Source organism: Ovis canadensis, chromosome 16, assembly GCF_042477335.2.
Source record: "Ovis canadensis isolate MfBH-ARS-UI-01 breed Bighorn chromosome 16, ARS-UI_OviCan_v2, whole genome shotgun sequence".
In the NCBI taxonomy this organism is placed as follows: Eukaryota; Metazoa; Chordata; class Mammalia; order Artiodactyla; family Bovidae; genus Ovis; species Ovis canadensis.
Window position 1 is genome coordinate 21392223 of NC_091260.1, and position 24203 is coordinate 21416425.

The following is a 24203-nucleotide window of genomic DNA, read 5'->3' on the forward strand; positions in this document are numbered from 1 at the left end:
GCAGTGCTTTATGTCAATTATATTACAATAAAACTTGAAGGAAAATAAAATGAATGACATAAATTACTAGTGTTTACATTGGTAGAAAACCAGAAGCTGTTTTCCTCTACTGCTAATGAAAAATATACTGCATTTTCCCCAAATGAAATGTGGAATTTTAAAACTGGACTACCAGGTGTATCACCATTAATAAATAACATTTAAGTGCTATGTGGGGGGATGGGAAGTTCTTCTATTAGGCCCTGGCTACATGGAGTTACACTCTCAAAATGCTTATAACTTACCACAAATACACTTCAGCACATACTTCATGTGAAAAGATGCAAGTCAAACACACATGTACTTTCTGCAAAAGCAAAGAAATTTGCACTATCAGAGTTAGGGCAGAGAATACACTAACAATAATTCCCCCTGATTCATTGATGGTAAAATAATTATGGGCATTTTTTTCTTGACATAGATTAGTCACATATATATGAAGCTTGGTGCAATCAGGAGATGTACCAGCATTTCTACAGAGCCCTCTCCAGAGCACCCAAGAAGTCTGAAAGAGTTAAGGTACTCCCTACATCTTTCTTCTCTTATAGGCCCTGCTTGTGGAGAATAGTGGAAAGTACAATGTACTGAGTTAAACAAATATTTAACTTGTTCCATATCCAAGGCAAATCAGATTTCAGGCCAACATATGGGCTCCAGCTCAGGCCTGGGGACATGGCCTCAGGTTGGACCTAGGACTAAATGATGTGTGTGGTCATTGTTGGAGGCTCTGGCTGGGCCAGATAGACACTGGGTCACTCACCTTTCCCAGGACTGTGGAGAGTCTGAGCTCCGCTTTGTTCCAGAACCCTTCACAGGCTAGAGCTCTCTGAGGTAGGTCCAGCACGGTTGCTGTAGATTCAGAATTTAAATTCTTACTTGACTGGCTGAGTTCCTTTCGGGCAGTTACTGATTTGGGCTTCCCCACATTTTGCACCATGGTAGGCACTTGATACATGTCTGATGGATGACTAAAATCATTTAAGTTCCTGTTAAGGAAGAGCCCCTGAGTTAGGGTCTTTGGGTCTTCAGGTCGCTTCAGAGTGTCTAGATGTGGCCTGTCATACAGTCACCTCTGGCCACATGTGAATACTGCTGCTTCGGGCGTAGCTTGTCCTAGTTGATACCTACCATAAGCATAAAACATGTACTGGATTTTCACAGCTTAGTATGAAAGAAAATAATGTACAACATCTCCATCATTTTACACTGAGTGTATATGATATAGTACTTTAGACATGTTGGGGTAAAATCTATTTGTGATGGCTGCTTCTAAGGTGACTGCTAATGATCCCAGCCTCCTGCTAATCATGAAAGTGAAAGTGAAAGTTGCTCAGTTGTGTCCAGCTATTTGTGACCCCATGGACTGTGGCCTGCAAAGCTCCTCTGTCCATGGAATTCTCCAGGCCAGAATACTGGAATGCATAGCTGTTCCCTTCTCCAGGGGACCTTCCTGACCCAGGGATGGAGCCCAGGTCACTCTCGTGGTCTCCTGCATTGCAGGCAGATTCTTTACCAGCTGAGCTACCAGGGAAGCCCTGCTCTTCATACCCATATGCAATCCCCTCTCCTAGAAAGTAGGCTGGACTTACCGGCTCAAGTCTAGTGCATAGAATTTGGCAGGAGTGATAGATCACACAAAGAAAGACTACAGCACCTTTCCTGGGTTCTCCGTCTCTCCCTTGTTAGCTTGCTCCCTCCTTGTCTCTCTCTCTCTGCCTCAGAGCCCAGTTATCAGTGAAGAACAGACTCTCGTGCTGAAGATGCCAGATGGAGAAGAGAGACCCTGGAAAATCCAGCTGCTGGCCACGGCCTTGCTAGGAAGTGGACCCTCCTGTCCCGGTCAGTGCTTTAGATGATGTAGCAAGACCATTAGCTTGACTGCACACTCAGGGGAAGCCCAGAGCCAGCACCATCCAGCTAAGCCGCTATACAAGCAGGCCCAGAGCAAGTGAGCAGCAATTTTGTTGTTGCTAAGTCTACATGTGTTTTTTAAGCTAAGTTTTGGGGTTATTTGGTGCCATGCTGTGCTGTGCTAAGTCACTTCAGTTGCGTCAGACTCTGTGCGACCCTGTGGACCAAAGTCCCGCCAGGCTCCGCTGTCCACGGGATTCTCCAGAAAAGAATACTGGAGTGGGTTGCCATTTCCTCCTCTAGGGGATCTTCCTGACCCAGGGATCAAACCCTGTGTCTTAAATCTCCTGCATTGGCAGGTGGGTTCTTTACCACTAGCACCACCTGGGAAGCTCAATAATATACTATTATTTAAATTAATTTCACTGCTTTCTTTTCACTTTTGAAAATGTGACTACTAGAAACTTTTAAATCATTTGTGTGGTTAACATTATATTTTTATGGGCTCAGATGAGGCAAAGGTGCTCCGGGTTTAATTTTAGATTCTAGGGAGCTGGACTCAAATTTACAGTATAGACAACCATGAAATACTTAGATGTCGCTGTTGTTGTTGCCCAGTCACTCAGTCGTGTCTGACTGTGACTCCACGGACTGCAGCATGCCAGGCTTCCCTGTCCTTCACTATTCCCTAGAGTTTGCTCAAACTCGTGTCCACTGAGTCAATGATGTCATCCTACCATCTCATCCTCTGTCGCCCCCTTCTCCTGCTGTATGCTGCTGCTGCTGCTGCTAAATCGCTTCAGTCGTGTCCAACTCTGTGCGACCCCATAGGTGGCAGCCCACCAGGCTCCCCTGTCCCTGGGATTCTCCAGGCAAGAGTACTGGAGTGGGTTGCCATTTCCCTCTCCAGTGCATGAAAGTGAAAAGTGAAAATGAAGTTGCTCATTCGTGTCTGACTCTTGGTGACCCCATGGACTGCAGCCTACCAGGCTCCTCCGCCCATGGGATTTTCCAGGCAAGAGTACTGGAGTGGGGTGTCATATAAATCCTACCAAATATGTTATAACCTCTAACTCCTTGACTAAGCCAATTTCTGATATTTACATATTAAAGTGCCTGTGGCTTGAGGGTCAAGAGCACTCTGTTCTGAGTGTAGCCCCCCAATCAGTTGGACCCTGTATCCAGAGAGACCCATTTTAATATTTCTTCCAGCCCTAACATTTTATGGTTCAACAACTGCTCATTTCAGCATTTTATTGCCACCAAGGGGTAACAGCAGCGTTGCTGGTAGCACTGGTGTTTTGGGTAATAACCCACATTAGCAGCTCCACTTGTCTCAAATGGTCTCTTAGCAAAGAGTGGTCAGTGAGTCAGGATGAGGGGCAGCCTGAGGCAAAGCCACACTCCCCAGCACACCCATAACTTCTCCCACCATCCTTTGCCACCTTCCGCAGCCTTTCCTAGAATTCTTGCATCTCTTTTCTTCACCTCCCTTGACATTGACAATACCAGAAAACTGTTTTCATTTAGGACTGTTGTAACTAAGCTTGAAGTCAAGAAGAAATGAAGGTCTTAGCTTTCTATTTATTTATATTTACAGAACCACAGAGAGCCAAGGTGCTAATTAGGAACACATTTTAGAAAATTGTATTTTGATTGCATTTTCTTTTTCTCGTACAATGACAATTTCTCCTAAGTTTTCAGTGGTTTTTCCATCTTTCGACCAGAAGGCCCTGATTTGAGTTTCCTCTACTCTGGTAATTTACAGATAATTCTAGGACTAGAATGAACAGAGTCTTCTGTGCTTTTTTGTTACACTTAATTAAGAAATTATCTTCCTTTTGTCTTAAATACATTTTATTTGACAGCATGATTGCAGATGTAATACATGGCACTTCAAAGGGGGATGATTTCTCGAGCAATATTTTGACAAAAAGCAGATAGTCTACTAAAAGACTGTCACTTAGTTTCAATCACGTAAAAGTGATGTCTGATAAATGTTGCTGAAAATATTCCAGCTTGGACTTATTGGGTGATTAAGTGAAGGGCAGGGACTCTTATACAAGCTATTATTTTATAAAGGTTAGTTAGTAGTGGCTACTCTGTAATTTTGAACAAAAAAAACTAAACACGTTATTAATATAAAGTAGAATTATTTTGGCAGATGGTGAATATTTGTTCTTTCCCAATATTTATTTTATTAGGTCTTTCATTTATGAATTTGTGTAACAATATTTTAGCAGAGTTTAGAGTTTCCTCTGGAGATGAGTTTTAGAAAGCTCTTGCTAAACCTTAGAGGTAATCCTCTGAGGAAATGGTAACAGATGTCACTTATATGGAGACTATTACAAATTTGAGTTTTGTATTCAGTGACAATTTGAATTCTAGATTTTGATTTTCAGTTTTCTAAATGTATGTAAGTTTTTCCTAAATAAAGTCATTAATGTTTGTCTAAGTACACAACATAAGAAAGTCAACCATCTTAAATGATACCGAAGCTTTCCTAAGTTTCCAAAATAATGGGATTAAAGCCGTCTGTGTGCTATTCTGTTTTCCATAGGCACTAACTCCAGACATTGCTTCACAGAAGGAAGCAAGCTGGATTTCAAAACATACTCCACATATGCTTCTGATAACTTCCTAAACCAAGTAATGAGCAGCACAGCATGTTAGAGGAGGCTTATGTAAATTAATGTCCTAGGAGTGATGGTTCTTAGTTTCTCATTTTTATTCTCATTGTCAAAACAATTTCCTTTGCTTTAGCATTGACTATTAAGCACTATACACCCAAACCTTGGAGAGCCTTTTTCTTTTTTTTTTTTTTTCACATTTTAAGGGACAACATAATTTTTTTTTTTAAAGAAAGCCATTATTTTACCAGTGAAATTCTATTACTGTCTTCAGGGAATGGTGATTTATATTATTAAGGTTTAGAACGTGGAACTTTCCATCTTCAGCTCTTCAGACCATTTTCATGTCTTTGACTCCTCTTTCCTCCCCTTCCTCCCTCCTCCTCTCTGTCCACCTCCTTGACCATTTCGCAGCCTTCGCCGCGCACAGTCTCGTTCTTCATTCTCTATAGCTGTCTCTCCAAGGTGGGCCGTCTGCCTTCAGTGATCCTGCACCTTCAGGCTAATCCAGCCACTGGTGACTAATTCTGTCTCTTCTGCCATTTGCTGCCTCCACTTCCCCAGCCCACACCACACTCAGCAGCACACAGAATGCTCTCTCCTCCTCTCTCCCCAAGGGGCTTGCCACACTGACCCAGCTTTAGCAAAGCAACATGCTCGTGGGACAAGGAGAGGTGGAGGGAAAACTTAGTGAAAGAAGAGTTGATGTGCAGCTTTAAGTATGCACAGGATGCTTGTGGTTGTCTTTCTAAAGTCCTGCCTAGGACTCCCCCAGTGCCCCCCAGACACTCCCACATGATTTGCTGTTATCAGGCATGCAAATATTTTTCTTATTCTGTAATTCTAACCCTGCCTTACAAAGAGGTACCTTTTAGTGTCATCGGGATAAAACACACGTGTGGCTATTACCCTGTTTCTTTGAAAAGGTGACGAAGGGCATCAGGCCTATCAAGTCAGGCCATCCCTGGGTAATTTGCCATGAGCCTCTGTGTGGATCCAGACCCTCCCTTTGTTTGAGATCAAGCACATGAATCCTGCAGATGACTGACAAGGGAGGACTTGTAACAACATTATTTCAGGAGGATAATACAGCCCCCATAAATTCCTTTTTTAACAGTTTATTGCAGGTTGTAGGCTATTGACAATGACTTTAAGGATGAAGGAAAATAGTTCCTTGCTGCTAGTCTCTAAAATCACTTTAAGACTTTTTAGTACCCTCAGAGAAAACCTAGGCTTCCATGAAATGAATCATAAATAGTTAAGAAAACCACTCTTAAATAGAAAGAGAGAGGAAGAGAAAAAGAAATATTTGAGATACAAAAGAGTAAAATTTCAACCAGCTTCACAGCTATTCTTCCACATCGTACTTTCCTGGGTGATTAAAAAAAACAACTGAACAAAGAAATTTCTAAAAGTCTTAACCATAACTATGTAGAAGAATGAAAATGAGTTGAAACTAGTTCATTCTCAGATTAGCAGGAGGAACTCTGGGTTTCATTTCGTTTCTTGCTCTGTTGGGGTATGTCAGTTCATTCCCTGAGTCAAGAAGGTCCCCTGGAGAAGGGAATGGCAACCCACTCCAGTATTCTTGCTTGGGAAATCCCATAGACAGCAGAGCCTGGTGGGCTACAGTCATGGGGTCACAAAGAGTTGGACACGACTGAACAACTAACACACTTTTATAAACGTACACTCACAGATTAGCAGGAGGAACTCTGGGTTTCATTTCATTTCTTGTTCTATTGGGGTACATCACTTCATTACTGATTCTTTGCAATGAAAAAGAGACATTACAGTTTTCATGGAAAATCTCATATTTTATTAGTATTTGTGAATCTTGACTTCAAGTGATGATGGAAGAGATCTTTAACAAGGTCAGTTCTTGTAGTTTCAGACCACACACCAGTACCTATGCCATAAATGGCCATGGTGAAGTAGAAAATAATGTTATGGACATTTAATTAGAGAAGAGTGTTTATAAGAGCATGCACATCTATTTTTCTTTTCCTTTAAAAATTTAAAAAACATAAAATAAACAAGCCCCCAAATATTTTTTTAAAAAGCAATTCTTATAAAACACACATAGAGTTAAAACCATGCAAGTCAGGTACATATGTGACTAATCATATTTTTGATGTATCTCTCTACCTAATCATTAACTTTAAATGCCATATAAGAATTTGTAATCCACCGTAAATTATTTCACAAAATAATTTAAGAGGGCTGCTGACTAATGTGAAACATTCTCGTTTCCACTAGAAGTTGGCTGCCAAATGTTGTTAAAAAAAAAAAAAGAGTCCCAGATATAAGTTGACATAAATTATTGTGAATATAAATCTCCAGTGATCAAGTGGTGGTTAGAGATTACTGCATTTAGAAGATAGGGAAAAACATATTAAACACCGTGAAGTCTTTCCGGGTTCCATTTTACATATTAGGAAGCTGGATCTTTTAAAATCCCCTCAAAGCCTTTTAACTTCTTTAATGCCCTAGATTCAACGTCCTACATTTCAAAATATTGTAATAGAATTTATTGAGCATAGAAAAAAAGAAGAAATCATAATTACCAGAAAGACTGCCTAATCTCTATTTTTAAAATATAAGTTAGAGTATTTAGTTTTAAACTAAGACTTTTGTTTATTTTTTCAAATGTTTTTCTCAGAGTATGGTTTTGCAGCAAAAAAATTAGAATAATTCAAAATGATCATTATCCAAAAAACAGTTACGAACCCCCCCAACCCGTCCCCCTGCCCTGGCGCTTTTCAGATTCTTAGGTTCCCTGCAAGGTTGAAGACATCTGAGTGGAAATAATGTTCAGATTATAAAAAGCAGCAGCACATGAGAGAAATCAGGCAGAATCGGCCTGACAGGGGGTCAGAAACCAGAAACAGTGACGGGCAGCCACTCAGATGGCAGCGTTATTCAGGTAGAAATCCATAATTAGCTGAATTTTTTGAGTTTAAAGGATTACTATGAAGTGTAGGGAGAAAATAGTATGTCTAGTTGAGAAAATTAATTCCCTTTCCAAATCCTCATGCTTTTCTTCAAGATGTGACTCCAAAGAAAGACAATTACGTCAAAGAGTGTTAGGGGCCTCATTTTGAACACTGCCTTTTAAGCACATTCTAGAGGCTTATTAGACATCGTGTAAACTGTAGACAGCAGTGCTTCCACCACCCCAGTACCAGACATCTGTGCACCAGCTTCTTGGGAGCAGAAATGGAGACATATGCATTTTAACATATCCCAAGAATACAGTCACAAGAGAAAATCTACCTTTCACCATATATGGCCATTATGCAACTCTATCCAAGACCTTGATGGAGATATTTATGTAATATCTTCACTCCTTCTCCCCCTAGGTTGGCAGAGGTTTAAGGGAATACTTTGGGGCTGCTGCTGCTGCTAAGTCAGTTCAGTCGTGTCCGACTCTGCCACCCCACAGACGGCAGCCCACCAGGCGCCCCCGTCCCTGGGATTCTCCAGGCAAGAACACTGGAGTGGGTTGCCATTTTCTTCTCCAATGCATGAAAGTGCAAAGTGAAAGTGAAGTCGCTCAGTTGTGTCCGACCCTTAGCGACCCCATGGACTGCAGCCTACCAGGCTCCTCCATCCATGCGATTTTCCAGGCAAGAGTACTGGAGTGGGGTGCCATTGCCTTCTCCAGAATACTTTAGGGAGTTCCCTGCAAAGTTGATCTTCTAAACTGTGAATGGCACTGATGGAAAAAAGCTGAAATGCTTTTTTGAGCATGAATTGAACTATCTCCTTGTGGGTTATATCAGAATTTTTTTTATCAATCTTCCTAAAAATATAGATATAAAAATTTATAGTTGTTATATATACACTAAACATTCTATTTGTGTCATAGATTTTTCAGTAGTTTGTGATCTTGACCCATGTCTTTGAGGATTATCTCAGTATGCACGCGATTCTAGTGATGGAGAAGAAAATCCATGGGATAAAGTGAATACCAGGTGATATTTTACAAGGGACTTTAAGTGGCTTCAGGAAATTATCCAACACGGCTAGATTAACACCTTACTGATTATTAGGGAGAAGAAATACAATTAGTGGGGAGTATTACAATAATAGTATTCTGAAAGAGATGCAGTGTTAAAAATGACACAAAATTTTTTCATGAGTGTAATTTGCATAATTTAACCGGTATGAAATTAGCATGCTTGAATGTAGTGGATATTTAAAGAACATATAGCAGGCATGGTAATGTAGTCAAATGAGAAGCTATGATGTTTTATTACTAAACTTTTAAGTATGTGGAGGGAGGTGTCAGAAGGCCTGGGTTCTAATTATACTTTGCAATTTTTTTTTTTTTTACTAGCTTTCTTAGACTGTGGCTAAGTCTCCTCATCAGAAAGAAATGGAGATGATAATATTTGTCTTTCTTACCTCACAGTTATTAAAAAGATAAGATAGCATATGAAATTGCCTTGAAAACTGTCAAATACTACAGAGGCACACATTACAGTTATCATCATATTCTCAACCATCCTGCAGTAATAGGATGCCATTTTCATGTCAGTGCTAATGTAGGACTCCCACTGGGAAGAGAATAATCAAAAGAATGCCGCGGCCTCCGCTCAAGCTCTCTGGAAGGAGCCCTCTGAGCCCGAGGAAGGGCCGAGCTCCCTTTATAAGCATCACCTACTTGCTGGCCAGTGTGTTCACCAGGCGGAGAGTTCGTGCAGTCATATTCACAGAGAGGGCATGGCCCTAGGAACTGCCCTCCACCTGCTGGTCTCTCACACATGTTAATAATAAAAACTCTTCTCAAACCTCTGGGATCAGCATACATCTTTGGAAAACAGAGAAGTTGCCAGTTGCCAATGCTGCCGGTCTTCTCTCTTAACACAGCTGTACTTCACTCACTGCTTTCCTATTCAGCTCACCCTTCTTGCAAAATACATCAGATATCAAATATGTTAAGTAAATTAAGTTACCTAGGAGAGATTTTAGCTCAGAGGAGCAGGGTGGTACTTAAAAATGTTAATTATCTGGAGCACAGAGCTTAACATTCTGGACTCCAAGATGGTTTTTAAGCCTATTTAGATTTTCTCCAAATTCTTTAAGGCTAATGCAGCTTCTAAATGTATCTAGTAATCTCTAATTATTTGTGGAAATGGTAGATGTGAGAAGTCTAGATTAAATCCACAGATAATCCCAAAATCCCATTTTAGCCAACAGCATGGCTCTTTTCCCACCAAGCCCAGCGCTAGGAGGACCATTAAGACGTGTAAGACTGCCTGGAGTTCTAAGCTCCCCGTTCTCCTGCCTACACTGTGATGGAGATGTTAATGAATCAGCCAAACCGCCAGGAAAAAAGTCAGCAGAAAGAAGAGTGGAAAATCAGGGGCCTGGGCCACTGCCAAGCTAGAAAAGCAGACGCCAAGGAATTAGAAGGTGCCAGAGTCCGAGCAGAAGAAAGGAGCAGCCCCGAAGCCTTGCCCTGGGAGACCTGGGGTGGTTTCCAGAAAGAGCCAGGCAATTCTACTCTGTAAAGCTGCCACCCTCCAATCACTGCTCTTTGCCCAGTTTGAGCAGCTGTGTGTTAACCCAAGATGAAGAAGACCAGGCTGTAATCAGAAGGCTCCTCTCTGGGTTTATAGCCCCAAGGCAGTGGACTGACTCAAGGACTCTCCTCTGCAGAAGACTATTTACTCACAGGATGAGGAAGGAAGAAGACAAAGATTCTGTTTCTAGGACTCCTTTGTAAATCCCACTGGCCTTCACTTTAGCCTTCTAGCACCTCCTGTGCTTATTATTTCTAGCTCGACAGTTCATTAATATCAGAACTGCAGTGTTTAGCCACCCTTTCGAATCCAGATCTACTTTCAATGAACATAAAAAGTTTACACGGTCTGTAAAGATATCTGGCGTTCCAAAACAAATACCGGTGAAACAAACCAATGCAAGTCATTTTAGGATAAAGTTTTTAAGATGAGAATATTTTATTGAACAATTTAATGCCTACTCAGTACCCACAAAGATGCAACTTGATTTTTGATGGGCTTACTGTTCCCCTGCCTTCCTTTCCAAGGCCATTTCCATTTATGTTGGAGCTCTCTGGACTAGTACTTTTGGCTGGTGCTGGCTCAAACGAGTCAGGAATACATTTGGAAGCAGGAAGAAAAAGAGAAATAGAGATGATTTGATGAAGGGAAATGGCGTCGAATTGATGAAGGGAAGAGAACTGGGCTGACCTGAAGTTCTTGGTGTGAATGATGGAAATGCGCAGAAGTTTGTGCTAAAAAAGAAGAGAGCTGACGGGGAGGGGCCACGGTCAGGGAAAATAGGAAAAGAAATGGAGTCCATGCAATTAGATATGAAAAGCTGCCTCCTGAATTTAAACTTTCTGGACCACAGAGCTCAGGATTAGCAGAACTGATTTATGGTCTAAACTATGTCCTTTAGGCTCATGTCACCTCCAGGCCTCTGTTTCTGCAACACGGGTTAAGCGGTCCTGCATACGGGGGCGGGCATACGCGGTCATCAGATGCCAGGAAGGCGGTTTGGCTCTGAGCAGAGAGGGATGCAGGGCGACGCTGGCCACCTTCCTCCCCAGGGCGGCCTTCCCGTCAGGGGCTGCGGTGACTGTCCCCCGGCTCCCAGGGCGGCGGGACCCCTCGGCCGTCCCAGCCGCCTCACTCCCTAGCGTCTGCCAGGGCTGGGCCGGTCGCTGCGGAGCGCGGTCACTGCCAGGGTTCCGGGCCCGAGCGCGCGCGCCATCTCCGCGCGTCCCGCACGCGGCGCGCGCCCGGGCTCCGCGGCGGCCCGTGCCCGCGGTCTCTCTGTCCTGCCCCCCTGCGGCCATCGCGGGCAGAGCAGCGCGGCCGCTCCTCGGCCCTGGCCAGCCCAAGTCACCGCCGCCGCTGCCACCTCGACGGCGGCCACCGGGTGGAAAGGCTGTGCTCTGAAGGGGACAGAAGGGATTCCCGCTGGACCCAGGCCCCCTGAGATCTTCGGGAAGATTCCGGCAACCGTCCCGCATGCTCCTTCCATCCAGAACAATGAGGACAGGCGGGGGAACCCTCTCCCCGCGCCAGGGTGGCCACCTAGTTGACAATAACTTGATCCTCTATCGCAGGAGCGCAGTGGATCTGCGGCGTGGAGGTAGGAGATGGGGGCAACCTGCGGTTTAGCGCGACAGGAGAACTAGGACAGCCGGCGCCTTTGCAGATCAGGGCTTAGGTATTTATTTCATGTTAAGCCCCCTTCCCACTCACTGCCTCTGCTAGCCTAGAGAGAGTTGCAAACGACTTCCACATCCCGAAGGACGTGGGTGCACACCCTTTTCCCTTAGCCGATCCAGCCAGCCCAGTTTCTGTTGCCAAAAAATGTTTCCCATCTAAGACTTCTCTCACAAGGACAAAATATAATGTGTCTGAACACGGTGAGCTTCCTGTCTGGGCTTCGCTCACCCTGGTTTCCCACTTAGGAATAAGACTTGAGTAACAAAGGTTAGTGGGAAGCCTGTTTTCCTTTGTACATCCTAGATTTCTGCTGGTTCAGTGTCCCGTGTCAGGTGAGATTATTCATGAGGCTCTGAACAGAGTTGATAAGTCTTACTCCTTCCCCCTTGAAATTCCAAGTGGATTTAAATCACTCCTGGGTTGCTTCAGAGGGCCTGTGTTTTATGGGAGTTCTCTAGTGGGCTTTGAAGTATTTGCTTACCAAATCTGTTTCTCAGCTTCCAGCTCCTGAATAAATTACCCACCCCTTCTCCCCACTGCTGCTCCCCCTGCTTGCCTCTAATGTGATCAGTGGGGTATTCTCTGGACAAGACGTTGGAATCTGTGTTCTGGCACTATCGTTCAGTGGCCAGTCCTAGGACACCCATTTGCTACATGCCTGACTGAGAGGTTTTGATGGTCTGATGGGGTAGAAAGGGAATGGGGGCCCTTGGACCATGCTCTGTGCGCAGATTTACCTCTTGCCTGCAGGACCGCTTAACCAGTGTCGCTGTTTGCCATCTTGAGCCTGGTTGCCTTACAGGGCGTGAGAACAGTTGTTCAGAGAACACACCCCAGTCTTCGCGTTGAAGACATCTTAGAGTTTCCTTGAGGAGTATTAATTGGTGTCAGGCAGGTCTGTTGGGAGGAATGTAGATTTCTGTTCATTCTGTTGTTTGTATAAGAGCTAGGGAGGGTAAGGGCAAATGGGCAGCCTCGGCCCTTGGTGAGCCAGGAGGCATTTTGCGCTGTTGGCCAAGCTGCTTAACAAAAGCATTGTTGTCTGGCCTTCTGTGTCAGCGGGATGGGACGTGGCTAGCTGTCCGCTTTGGTGCCTGCTCTTGCTGTCCCATGCCCACCGAGTCACCATTTCCCTCACTCAAGCCATGTGTGGAAGAGGTAATTAAAGACTCCCCGGGAGATTCGAGAGCAGCCCCTTCTGGGGTTGAGATTTGTCTCATTTCTGGGCTTCACCTCACCAGGGGCCTCAGCTACACAAGGATTTTTCTTAATTCTTCCCTTGGGCCTTCCCAGACAAAAGCAAGGACCCCATTACCCTTTTCTTATTTAGAGTTTTACTAAAACAACAACATCATCAACAACAAGTAAAACAAACAAGAAATCAAAATATACAAAAGCATAAACATCTGGCGTGTTTACCCAGCACAGACTTCTGACCCTAAAATAATTAAAGCCTGTCCGACTTGGCTGCGCCTGCCTCTGGCTGGGGCCCGCACCTTCTGCTTTCTTGTGGCCCACATCACTGCTGCTTCGGTAGGAGCACGGGTTCCCACCACTTTGCTCCTCGGTCCTCCTCTTTGTGCGGGGTGGGGGTGGGGGGGGATGCGGTGAACCTCTGGTTTGGTTGGGTCCCCACTTTTGTGCACTCCCCACTCGATGATCTCTGAGCCTGAAAAAAAGCATTTCCCAGGCTGGGGTCAAGGTTCCTCCCTGAGCTTCTTGACAGTCCTGGGATTTCCAAGAGACCCCCCCAGCATGGAGGTTCAGAGCCCTCACCTGTCACTCTCTACTCTCAGGCAGCCGGCCCAGGCTCCAGCCTGGGGCCCCGCCCTTCCAGAAGCCTGCCTACTTGGTATTCACCCCTCCTCTCCTCTCCCCCAGCCAGCTAGCACCACTGAAAACCACCTGTTTTGTGTTTTGAAAGCCTGGAAGCACCCCATCCTCCACCCTCACAGACCTCCCACTGAGTCCCAGTTTCCTATCCAAACTCCAGATTTGAGTTCTCAACTCACTTAAAGAACAGAAGAGCTCCACTGCATATTCAATTCTGGTCTTGCCTTCCTGGCCGAGCTTGCCAATGGTCTCCCGCTCCGGAGAGGAGTGATCTTGTTAAGTCATAATCTTGGCAGGCCCTGGGGCCGTCCTCAGACTTGTCAGAGGTTAGAGTGCCTGCCAAGTCAGAGTCGTCTCTGCAGGACACCATGTCGCCAATCAGTCAGTCCCCTCAAGTGTTCTAGGAGTAGTTTTACAAGCAAAAGCTCTGCTGTGAAATCACAAACTATACATTGAAATCACAACCACGAGTTACAGGTTCACACACACACACACACACACACCAAAGAAACTATTGAAGTCCCTGATAGCAGTTTCTGAATATTTTGGTGATGCTAATTTAACTTTTTCAGCAATTTAAAGAAATTTGTTTACTTGTTTATTTGTTCTTGGCCGTGCAGGCTCTTGGGTTGCGGGCTTTCTCTAGTTGCGCCAAGCCGGGGCTACTCTCTAGTTCCGGCGCTAGGGCTTCTCACAGTGGTGGCTTTTCTCGTTGTGGAGTGCTGGCTCTAAGGCGCAAGGATTTCAGCAGTTGGCTCCAGGACGCAAGGGCGTCAGTGGCTGCAGCTGTAGAGCACAGGCTCAGTGGCACGCGGGCTTAGCTGTTTCGCTGCATGGGCAATCTCCCTGGGTCAGGGATCCAACCCGTGTCTCCCGCACTGGCAGGCAGATAGATTCTTTACCACTGCGCCACCAGGGAAGCCCTCGGCAATTTTCTTAACCTTCTGCCAGCATTTGCTACCAGGTAACTGAGAGCATGTATCAAAGGTTGGAGAAAAACCCGAAGAACATAAAAAATTAACAACTGACAAACTCTTCCTGTATAATGAGCTTCCCTGGCGTCTCAGAAGGTAAAGAATCTGCCTGCGACGCAGGAGACTTGAGTTCCATTCCTGGGTCAGAAAGATCCTCTGGCAAAGGGAATGGTTCACTCACTCCAATATTCCTGCCTGGAGAATTCCATGGACAGAGGAGCCTGGTGGGCTACAGTCCATGGGGTCACAAAGAGTCGGACACGACTGAGCGACAAACACTTTTTCACTTTCTATATAGTAGGCAGAATAATTGCCTTCAAAAGGGCCCGCTTCCTAATCCCTAGAACCTGTGAATGTACAGAGCAAATGGGACTTTACAGATGTGGTTAAGCCAAGGATCTTGAGATGGGGAGATTGTTCTGGATTGTCCGGATGAGCCCAGTAGAATGGCAGTGATGGTCACAAAACTGAACAAGTCAGAGTCAGAGAGAGATTTGAAGGTGGAAAAGTGCTGGCCTTGAAGATGGAGGAAGAGCCCCAGAACCAGAGAATGCTGGAAGCTTCTAGAAGATGGAGAAGTCACGGGGTTGGAACCTCTCCCAAAACCTCCAGAAGGAACACAGTCCTACCAACATCTTGATTTTAGCCCAGCAAGCCCCACTGCAGACTTCTGACTTCCAGAACTGTCAGATAAAACATTTGCATGACTTTAAGCCATTGGGCTTCCCAGGGGGTGCTAGTGTTAAAGAACCTGCCTGCCAGCGCAGGAGACGTAAGAGACATGGGTTCAATCCCTGGGTCGGGAAGATCCTCTGGAGAAGGAGATGGCAACCCACTTCAGTGTTTTTGCCTGGAAAATCCCACAAACAGAGGAACCTGGTGGGCTGCAGTCCATAGGGTTGCAAAAAGTCAGACACAGTGGAGGTGACTTAGCACACACAAACACAGGCGATTACGTTTGTGGTGATTTGTTACAACGGTATCAGAAAACCAATACTGTCCATTAACTTAATTGTTTATGTGACTTGAGAGAGTAACCTTCTTTTGGATGTGATGGGAACACTTTGGTACAACACGAGGAATGAAATAGTATCCCCTTTTGATTTTTCTTCAATAGTTACCATTTGTCTTTTCTCTGCTGCCACCTACACCAAGGCAAGGCCTGGACTAGTCACTGATAAACCAGCAAGAACCTTGGGTGGTGGATATTGTTATGTAAGTTCTTACCAAGGATGAAGCTGAGGCTCAGCATAGCACAGCACCTGCCCCTGGGTCACACACCAGGGGCTGATAGGCGGAAAGAAGGGATACTGGTTCTACGTCAACCACCTCCAAAGCCCTTGCTGTTTCCTGCAACTTCTCTCTAGGCCCCTTCTCAGAGAGTAGCCACTGTTCTTCAATGCCATGGTGTTCCATCCACGGGAGTACTCACTCTCCTTCGGCCAGAGGAATGCCTTTTGCTGACATAGTAGGTGGCAGATCACAGTCAAAGCTGCTGCTTGGAAAGCTTCTTTCAGTTGCAAAAATAAAAAAAGTTGGAGTGAGCCTTTGGCTAGAAGCATAATCAGGACATCTTAACCCGACACTGGCTTTAGGTTCACTTACTGCTCAGGTCTGTGTGCTGGTTGATGGGCTCACAGAGTGAGTTCACACTCTGAGTTCATCTCAGCGTGCAGGAGCAGGGGATTCAGAGCTCCTCTCACCTGACCAGATCCCCACCCTCTGTCAGCTGTTCCCACGCCCCATGCCTTGGGGAGGGGTGAGGAAGACACCAGGAAGTGATCTGGCCACTGTACCCTTTGCCCAGATTCAGTGATTCTCCATGCTGACCACACATTCAAACCACCCAAGAAACTAGAAAACCCTGTCCATGTCGGGCCCCGCCCAGCCGCGTGAGCCACACCCCTTAGGGCGGGGCCGGGGGTGTTAGGGCACAGGTCACACCCAGGTGATTCCTAATGTCAGGACCACCACAGGACCTGAGCTAGGCAGGTTGTATCCTTGACCTGAGCTGTGTGAATGCGGGCGCCATGACATGTGCTGGTCTGGATATGTTAGCTCTGCTGAGACAAAGCCTCGGGGGCTTCAGAGCACCCCCCCTTGGAAGAGCAGGTGGAGCCTCGGCCCACACTCTGTGTCCGAGAGAGCAGCAGGGGCCGGTAGGCTGCCCTGCCGTCCCACTCTGCCCAGGACCCTGGGGGAGAGGGGTGTTCCCAGACAGGACACATGCTTTATCAGGACTAAGTGCTTGACTGTTAAGTGCTGTAATCAGGAAAAGTCCCTGACATTTGGAGAGGGGACAGAAGTCTAGGGTCGGGGGAAGTAAATCCTCAAGCTTAGGTGGAAGCGCTGTGGCATCAGAGAAGGTATGTTTGTGTGTGTGAGAGAGAGAGAAAATGTGAGTGTGCATGGGTGTGCTTGTGTGAGAGTATGTAAGTGTTCCATGCATATGCATGGGAGTTGTACATTCACATAGAAGTGTGTGTGCACGAGTGTGTGTGAGGGTGTGTGTTCGTGGAGAGTGTAGACATTCTGGGGACCGCAGACCTCGCCAACCCTGAATCACCCTGCTGCACTGGCTTCTAACACATCTGAGCATGTACCAACCGAGCAGCCCTGAATCCTGCCGGGAGAGCAGCCCTGAGTGGTTCAGAGAGCTCGGGGGCAGACACTGTACATTCATTCTGCTCCATGACAGTATAATTAGCTTTTCCTCTTGTGAGGAGTGAAGGGGCAGTGTGCTTTCTGACAGCTGTGGGAGCTGCCTTCCTGCCTGAATGAATCTAGGATCCCCTGATATTGTTACACCTGTTTAAACAAGGCACAAGATAGGTATTTATTTGAAGTTCAAGAGGTCATATGAGCCAGGGTCTAAATATAGGCCTGGATATAATTATAAAGATACTTCATTCCTTGTTCTGAAAGACCTTTGCAGCCTGCTGTTCCCTTGGATGCTTGGGCAGTTTCCTTAAACACGTGTACTTCCCAGAATGAGGAAAGGCAGGTTGAAGCTGCCTCATGGAGGCTGGGGTGCAGGGCTGGGGAGCACGGAAGGGCAGACCCCCAGACCTGGCTGATCCTCAGAAGCACCAGGAGGAGCTGATAAAGATGCAGAGCTCCTTCTCTCCCCTGGAGGCTGTCTCTGCTTTTGGTCTTGGAATGAAGGACAGGAATTTGTATGTTTCAAGCCCCCCAGGTGATTCTGATAACTACCCAGGTTTGGGAATCCCTGAACTAAGGCATGGGGGGAACTCCTCCCTGCAAGGCATTTCTGGGGCTAGGTCAGGGATACTAACAATTGCTATTTCTTGAGGACCCCTCCCATACAGGCCCCCATCATTCCTCCTAGTTTATGGATGAGACCGCTGAGTTCTTCCATTCATTTCTGTGCTGATACTGACCGGTTACCTCAGGCAGGAGTTCATGTTTTTAGGTCACAGGTCCTTTTGAGAGTCTGACGAAAGTTATAATACTCGCGTTATAAAACTGCACATGCACAGAAGATTTTACACAGTTTTGCGGGGTTCATGGAGCCCGCATCCCTGAAGCCCACCCAAGGACCTCTGGTTAAGAATGCCCATCCTAAAGGACATTCCCTAAGAGGAGTTCGCAATCAGGCCCAGTGAGCTGGACCCTCTGCAGCCTTAGAAGGGTTTCTGGGGCATTTACTGTGGGGCTGATGGGGCTTCAGGCACAGAGGGGAGCTGTGAATACCAGAAGGGAGGGTGGGGTACAGCCCTGGCTTTCAGTTTAGTTGGAAAGACATGACTGCACAAGAAGAAAGACAATATGAAGTTCAAGGTGATTATGCCAAGCCCAAAGAAGGGCTGGCACTCTTTACTGCAGTTCAGTGAGCTAAGCCGTCATGGGAGGGCCAAGAAAGTTGGGAGGCAGCAGCTGAGCCTAGCAGGAACATGGCTTAAGCTTGGCAGAAAGAAGAGAACTCTTGGCAGGGGGATCTTGGTGATTATTTGGGGAAGGAGGGGAGAAAGTCACATCCATAGCAGAGACAAGAAAAGTGAGGACATTAAAGGAAAAAAAAAGTTCTGGATGGTAAGAAATGAATCCCAACCCCACCCTTCCCAGAAAAAGGAAAAATGCTTAACAGAGTGATAACCTTTGTGGTCATTTTATAATATGTCTTCACCGAGCAATTAATTATTTTAATATAATGCTAGATAATTGTGCTTTAAAGAAACCATTATGTTTACAATTACGAAAAAACCAGAATTTATCTAATATATATTAATTTAGATGGTCTAGTAACAGGGCCTAGGGCTTCCCTGATGGCTCAGCTGGTAGGGCTTCAGTTCATGGGGTCGCAACGAGTTGGACATGACTGAGCGTGTGAGCACGTGCGCGTGCCTCACACACACACACAACAGAACCTAATGTAAAATTGCATGCGTACATCTGTCGGTTTATCTCTGAGACTCTATGCAGAACCTCGTGTGCAGATTATGTCATAAGTCTTACTCTGAGACTCTCTGTGAAAATGGTGCATGCTAAGTCGCTTCAGTCATGTCCGACTCTTTGCAACCCCACCAGGCTCCTCTGTCCATAGGATTCTCCAGGCAAGAAGACTGGAGTGGGTTGCCATGCCCTCCTCCAGGGAATCCTCCCAGCCCAGGGATTGAACCCTCACCTCTTATATCTCCTGCACTGGCAGACGGGTTCTTTACCACTAGCACCACCTGGGGAGCCCTCCTGTGAAAATGGATTTGAGCCAAATGGCCCTCCCGCCTACCCTCCACCCAGAAACAGACCCTGTCACAGCGTGGCTGGAGGTCTGTGCAGGAAAAAGTGGGGGAAATAGAGGTGTGGGTTTGGATGCTTTTGGAGAAGGTTCTGGTGTCCCACCGAGTTTCCTCCTTTGCCCTGTAGGGGGAGCCGCTGCAGTTTTGAGGGAAGTACTCAGAGTCCCAGGAAAGTGAAGGGCAGGGGACTCTGGATGTGGGAGAAACTGAAAGAGTCGCCAAGAAATAATCGAAGAGGGACAGATGCAAAGAGAGGCTGGTCAAGGGTTCCAAGAAGGGAGGATCATCCTGCTCTTTGGCCTGGGGGAAATGATGGAGAGAGGAGCCCTGGTTTTACTGGAGGGCTGGCAGTGGCTGCCTCACAGACAGAACCAGAATCCACAGGGTATGAAAGACAAAAAAACGCTCAGCATGAGTTTGTCCTCTGGTGGGATGCAGGGGAGGCTCTCCACATAAGGCATCTCAACTGCTTCTTCCCAGTCAGAGTGTCCTAACAGTTCCTTATAATACAGTTGCCCCGGAGAGGCTCCTCTGCTCGCCTGGCGCTGTTTTGACTGAAGGGCGTTCAGATTCAGAGGAGCACTTTTTTCTCCAGCTGTTTGCTTTGCCCACAACATGGCACCATAATGTGAGACTTGGGTTCTTTAATTAATCAAGGGATTTTAGCAACTCCAAGGCAAGATATTGTTGTTTAGCCATGTCTTAGTCATGCTAAGAAAGTGTTAGTTGCTCAGTCGTGTATGACTCTTTGTAGTCCCATGGACTATAGCCCGCCAGGCTCCTCTGTCCTTGGGATTTCCCAGATAAGAATACTGGAATGGGTTGTCATTTCCTTCTCCAGGGGATCTTCCCCACTCAGGGATCAAACCCACATTTCTTGCACTGCAGGCAAATTCTTTACCACTGAGTCATCAGGGCAGTCCCAAGGCAAGATGTCTTGTAGATATATGCAGAATGTTTTAATAACAATTGAACATATGACTCATTGAAAAAGCAAGAGAGTTCCAGAAAAACATTTATTTCTGCTTTATTGACTATGACAAAGCCTTTGACTGTGTGGATCACAAGAAACTGTGGAAAATTCTGAAAGAGATGGGAATACCAGACCACCTGACCTGCTTCTTGAGAAACCTATATGCAGGTTAGGAAGCAACAGTTAGAACTGGACATGAAACAACAGACTGGTTCCAAATAGGAAAAGGAGTATGTCAAGGCTGTATATTGTCACCCTGCTTATTTAACTTCTATGCAGAGTACATCATGAGAAATGCTGGGCTGGAAGAAGCAAAAGCTGGAATCAAGATTGCTGGGAGAAATATCAATAACCTCAGATATGCAGATGACACCACCTTTATGGCAGAAAGTGAAGAGGAACTAAAAAGCCTCTTGATGAAAGTGAAAGAGGAGAGTGAAAAAGTTGGCTTAAAGCTCAACATTCAGAAAACGAAGATCATGGCATCTGGTCCCATCACTTCATGGGAAATAGATGGGGAAACAGTGGAAACAGTGACTGATTTTATTTTGGGGGGCTCCAAAATCACTGCAGATGGTGACTGCAGCCATGAAATTAAAAGACGCTTCCTCCTTGGAAGAAAAGTTATGACCAATCTAGATAGCATATTCAAAAGCAGAGACATTACTTTGCCAACAAAGGTCCATCTAGTCAAGGCTATGGTTTTTCCAGTGGTCATGTATGGATGTGAGAGTTGGACTGTGAAGAAAGCTGAGCACCGAAGAATTGATGCTTTTGAACTATGGTATTGGAGAAGACTCTTGAGAGTCCCTTGGACTGCAAGGAGATCCAACTAGTCCATCCTAAAGGAGATCAGTCCTGGGTGTTCATTGGAAGGACTGACGCTAAAGCTGAAACTCCAATACTTTGGCCACCTCATGCGAAGAGTTGACTCATTGGAAAAGACCCTGATGCTGGGAGGGATTGGGGGCAGGAGGAGAAGGGGACGACAGAGGATGAGATGGCTGGATGGCATCACTGACTCGATGGACATGTGTTTGAGTAAACTCCGGGAGCTGGTGATGGACAGGGAGGCCTGGCGTGCTGTGATTCATGGGGTCGCAAAGAGTTGGACATGACAGAGCAACCGAACTGAACTGAAACATATGAAAATGAATAATGGAAAACAAAGCTAAGAATGAATCTATAAGATTAGGTGGAGACAGAAATAGGGGAATGTACTGGCTGGGATGGACTTTGGTCTTTTAGAATAGCAGGAATAAACATAGAAATAAACTTATGTGGAAGTAGAAGGAAATGTGAGGTCAGATACCTATTTTCCACAGTGATCCTGGGCCCTAGAAGTTTCAGAAATCTACTTTGTCACTGTCTGGGTTCGTGAAATGATTTCTTAAGCAAATAAAGCAGCTTCCTGCTTCTGAGTGTAATTTCTTTGCATAACAATGAGCTTACTAAACAGACTCAGAATTTATTGCAAGATCCTTTAACCCATTAAAAAAAAAAAAGGAAAACATACCATGAATCTGATTTCCCATGTTTAGACAAAGCTACATATGACTGCTTTTAAAGAATAATAGCAACATAAATTAGCCCTATTTTCATTTGAAAGAACTCCTTGCAGTGGGGTGGGACAAGTGACTAGTTCTGCCCAATAAAATATGAGTCATCTGCTCCCAGCAGATACCGGATCTGCAGTTGTCATGGTCTTGAATTTCCCAGCCTGCAGACTGTGAGAAATAAATGTTTGTTGTTTAGAAGCCACCCCGTTTAGGGATTTTTATCATAGCAGCCCAAACAGACTAAGACAATGGCCACTGGCATTATTTCACCGTTATTTACAGTGCTGCAGTTGACATCTTTTGTGCTTAGATGTGAGTTTGGAGAGTTTCTCTCAGTTCCCAGCAGTATAACAAAAAAATAGGACTGTTTGGAATATGGATTTTCAGTTCTGCTTGGTATTGCTAAATGATTCTTGAAGAGGTTGGGCCAGTTTACACTGGGGGCAGCTATTTTTTGAGCTTACATTTGATGGTCATAACTTTGCCTTGTGTCCTAATACAGTGTTATGCATTTCACCTTTAGACATCTAAACCAACCACTCTTACTATTCTGGATCCTTGTGTTTTATATTTTTTAGGCTTTAAATTTTTTAAAAAAGAGATACATGCATTGTAAAAAAATTAAACAATCATAAACGTGTGAAGAACTACGTAATAATCACCTGAAATCCTACCATTTGAAGAAAACCACCGCTCTTATTTTGGTGAATATCCTTCCAAGCATTTCTGATGGAAATGGATCTGTGTGTGATGTTGCATAAATGGAAGCAGACTATGCTAGTTTATTGCCTGTCTTTTAACTCAGTGATCTCTTCTGAGTACCTTTAGATAGCTTTCCAAATCTATAAATCTCCTGTGATTTCCTTTCCTTCCCTTCCCTGGGGTTGCTTTGAGGTCAAAAGATTAGAGGAAGGGAAGGGAGAAGAGAGAACTAACAGTAGCAAAGTGTAAGTTGCTCAGTCGTGTCCAACTCTCTGTGATCCCATGGACTATACAATCCATGGAATTCTCCAGGCCAGAATACTGGAGTGGGTAGCCTTTCCCTTCTCCAGGGGATCTTCCCAACCCGGGGATCAAACCCAGGTCTCCTGCATTGCGGGTGGATTCTTTACCAGCTGAGCCCCGAGGGAAGCAGTAGTAGCAAAGGGCTTAGTATATGCTCCATCTGATTTCCCCAGTCATCCTGAGAGGCAGGTGCCGCTGCCCATTGTACAGATGGGGAAATGAAGGTCATAACAACAGAGGGTGCTGGAGTCGGTAATCGGTAAGGTCTCTGCTTATCCTGCTTGGTTTGGTCCACCTACTCACCTTCTCCCGTTTCCCTCTGGGCTCCCCATAGGCCTCTGAGGATGCAACGAGTGATGGGGATTTGAAGACCCAGGAGATGTGATGCCCAAGTCTCACCACAGTCCTGGTAAATCTTGGGGAGAACCTGAAAATCTGCCCCACTGAGGTCGGTGTCTACCTTCTGTCTTCCTGAAGGCACTCAGAGGCATTTGATCTGGAACCAGCTTAGCAGGGAGGGTGAAGGGACCTGCCTTGGGGGGCAGGGGAGGGAAGCAGCCAGATCCTTAAAGAGGTTCCAGTTTCTCCCACATTTGGAGAGGGAAAGGGAGGGTCAGGGAACAAGGGGAGGCAGAGATTTGATCGCTAGTACATGTCACGTCTGTGGCCAGTGGGAAGGAGAGCGGTGAGTGCCTCTCTGAGCCCCAGGAGTGCCCTAAGGACTGTGATGACCGGGGTCAGCTGTGGCTTCCTGTAGCCTCAGGGGCACTGGTAAAGGAAGAAACCACCAGGGTCCAAGGACATGGCCTCCTCCCCACCCCCTGCCATTTAGCACCTCATAAGCCAGGTTTCCTATAGGCTCTCAGGGTTAGGTGAGGAAGCGCCCTAAATTTTTTGAAGTGAAAATTTTTATTAAAGTATAGTTGATTTACAATACTGTATTAGTTTCAGGTCTGCAACAACGTGATTCTGTTGTCTATTTTTCAGATTATTTTCCATTAGACATTATTATAATATGTTGAGTATAGATCCTATGCAGTGGCCACAGGACTGGAAAAGGTCCGTTTTCATTCCAATCCCAAAGAAAGGCAATGCCAAAGAATGCTCAAACTACCGCACGATTGCACTCATCTCACACGCTAGTAAAGTAATGCTCAAAATTCTCCAAGCCAGGCTTCAGCAATACGTGAACCGTGAACTTCCTGATATTCAAGCTGGTTTTAGAAAAGGCAGAGGAACCAGAGATCAAATTGCCAACATCTGCTGGATCATGGAAAAAGCAAGAGAGTTCCAGAAAAACATCTATTTCTGCTTTATTGACTATGACAAAGCCTTTGACTGTGTGGATCACGATAAACTGGAAAATTCTGA